Here is a 3309-nt window from a genome sequence, read left to right on the forward strand (position 1 = left end):
TTCCAAGATTTTGGCATTCTGGACTAAAATACTCAACATTATGCAGGGGATCTTCATTTACAAGGGAGTAGGATGGCGCCTGCATTCAAATGAGATTATCATACAGCCCCATAGCACAGCTGTTCCTTTTTCTTGTACAGTGGGCTGATTGCAGCCTAGCAAGCACATTAGGACTTCTGTACATACTAATATATAAGGTCCTATGCTTATTTTGTTTTTTTTCCTCTAGGAATTGTTCCGTTGTTTGACTGGCTTGAAATTCAACTAAATTATATTGAATAATATGATTTTGTTATTTAGGTCTATGTTGCTATTGTAAAAATTACTCCTGCTTCAAATCTGAATCCCCTTTTGTAGAACCCAGAGTACCTCTGCAATCTGAAAAAATCTAATATTTTTAATTATTCACTAGTTATTATTTTTTTATGGTATTTACTATTTATCTTTGATATTGGTATTTCATGGTGGTTTAATTCACTGCCACATTGTTTATTCTCTTATTCTTTCTAATACTGCAGTGTTTCCATTTAGCAGTTGTATTCAGATGGAACAACAACAATGTCTACATATGAAAGAAAAGCCAGTCTTCGAGAATTCTATGGTAAGTTGTTTTCTTCTTTTCTAAATAAAGAGGAAAAGGGAGGTATAACAACTGTGATCTAATGGAGATTTTGTCTTGGGCAGCTGTTATATATCCTTCCTTGCTGCAACTTGAAGGAGGTATAACAGAGATGGAAGATAATAAGCAGAAACTGATTTGCAAAGAAAGATACAAGAAACGTGTTCATGAAGAAAGGAGACATCTTTCTGAGCTTGATTTGGAACGTGAAAAAGAGTGTGGAATATGTTTGGAGACTCAGACCAAAGTTGTATTGCCTAACTGCAGTCATTCAATGTGTTTGAATTGCTATCGGGAATGGTAGGAGCAATGAATCCTAGTAATGTATTTTATTTTTTGTAGTTTCTTATTTTTCTAACAGCATAATTCTATTTTTGAGCTTGAAAGATCATCTTACCCCTAGTTTCAGGGTTAGGCACATTTACATGAGACAGGAGCATTGAAAGGTTTGACATATTTATAATTAACGTTGTCAGTTGTTATTGCTGTGTTTTGCAGGCATGGACGATCAGAATCATGCCCTTTCTGCAGTGATAACTTGAAAAGAGTGAACTCAACAGACTTGTGGATTTTTACAAGTAGTGAAGAAGTTGTTGACATGGAAACATTGGGAAAAGAGAACTTAAAAAGGCTATTTAATTACATTGATAAGTTGCCACTTATAGTGCCAGAGAGCCTGTTTTAGGTTTATGATTCTCATTATGATTCCTATATGAAGTGAATGAATGTGAATTATCACTAGAAAATCAACAACATCGTCCATGACTTATCGCTGATTATTGTTCTTATAATGGGTAGGATTGGTCATGTCCAATGAAGAAGCTTCTCTAGATTTTTATGTCTTCCCATTTTTAGCAGCTCTCAAAAAAATTAGAAACCTTTAATATAAGGTGAATTTTTAAATATTTACATCAAGAATTTGATTCTGGAAATTTCTGCAATCCCTACACATCCTTCCTTTAAAGGGCATTTTACAATTTGGCTTTCCAAAAATGGAAATAGTCTCAACCAAAATTTTCAGTTATACTTTAATCTGTGTCTCCAGATAACAACTCCCAATGATCGCCAGTTCACACAGAACATTGGTCACACACCAATTGCCCCCACATAACACTGCTTATGCATCACTCATTCGCAATAGGTTAACAGGTTTCTTTGATATCCAATTCTAACAATAGTTTTAGACCATCTTTGTGTTTTGCTTCCTCACATAATCTGTGTCTCCAGATATTTTTCCTTCTAGACTCCCATACTCCCATACACTCGTTTTCCTTCTACTCACACCAATCATCTTCAACTTTGATTTCAAACCAAGAAAGGGGTTCAAGGTTTCTACAATTTCAAATTCAATTAAAATGATTTCAGTTTCTTGGAATTTTCTCTGGAGCAATCTTTGTTGCCCCAAAACTGTTTATACCCTTTTCCATAAGTAGGATACATACGCAGCGACATTTTTCACTCAAACCCTGAAAAAGAACAAGCCTTCAGGGAATTTCGTCTGGATCTTTTATCATTAATGTAAACAAAGAAACACAATCTATAAATTCCCACTGTTTTCTTGAAAAAGGAATCAGAAGAATTTACATTTTAAATGGCAAATATGAATACTTTCGAAATTGTGATGAGTTTCTTCTTCCGTATCTATCACATAAGTAGTTTTAGTGCCACCCCATTGTTGGCCACTCTTCGCCGCTACATCTGTAACCTGGACACTTTGCCTACTTCAATCGCCCTGCACAGTTCAGATCTCTCTTGCTACAGGATCTACTCATCAATTCTGCACTCAATGGCTCCACAATTATAGCCCCAAGCATAATTTGTCAGGGATTACCCTAGATTTGTCACGGTAACAATCTAGAAAGCAAAAACTCAAAACTAATTGATTGAATATATCTCAGTCCCAGATGAAACATATAAAATTAACATTAATGGTAAAACTTAACAACATTTGAATCCTGCAAATACAGGCATGGATTGCCTATAGTTACAGCCAAGAATAATGCCTTGTTCAGGATGATATACAATAGAAAAATTCATTATGGAATGAAACGGTTTCATTATGTCTCAAGGATCAAATATGTAGAAATTTTGCATTATGTAATGAAACGACAGCATTTGATCTCAATGATCAAAGATCTCTTAATCAAAATAATGGTTTCCATTAAATGAATGTCATTACAAATTGCAGGAAGAATAGTTAGGAGCTCTTTAATGAAGAGCAGATCCCCATAATAATCACATGGTCCAGAGAGATATCCCACAGGTATGTACAAGTAGTTGAGAGTATAAATGAACAGAACATATGTACAGGTAGTCTAATAATCAGGACCCATGACCAAATCAAATGACTCACTAAAACAGAGACAACTCAGAAAGCTGTTGCTTCATCTAGATCAGTAAGTCCTTTGTGTTATGGAAACCAACGGAAGATAAATAAAATCAACTATACAGTTAGAAGAACATATTGTATTTCCAGGAGATGAATGAAGAAGCTTTATGGGCTTTCTAAAACAGTTGTTTTTCTGCCAATAGCAGGAACTTTATAGATAGCCCATAACAGTCAACATGGGATCGGTAATGGAGAGGCCATAACTGTTTGCAAGGCCGGACAATAGACACCTACACAGTCTATGATAAAATTTCATCAGGCATAAATGTTAATATGAGAGGAATAATCAAGGGTTCCAGCT

At 35.1% G+C, this 3309-nt stretch overlaps 1 pseudogene; it reads left to right on the plus strand.

Moving 5' to 3' along the window:
* The first annotated feature begins 539 nt into the window (after window positions 1–539).
* Window positions 540–1340, plus strand: LOC149199293 (E3 ubiquitin-protein ligase AIRP2-like; annotated as a pseudogene).
* The last annotated feature ends 1969 nt before the right edge of the window (window positions 1341–3309 follow it).

Source organism: Pinus tabuliformis, chromosome 2_1 (assembly GCF_031772625.1).
Source record: "Pinus tabuliformis cultivar Carrire ecotype Pingquan chromosome 2_1, CPIR1, whole genome shotgun sequence".
Lineage (NCBI taxonomy): Eukaryota > Viridiplantae > Streptophyta > Pinopsida > Pinales > Pinaceae > Pinus > Pinus tabuliformis.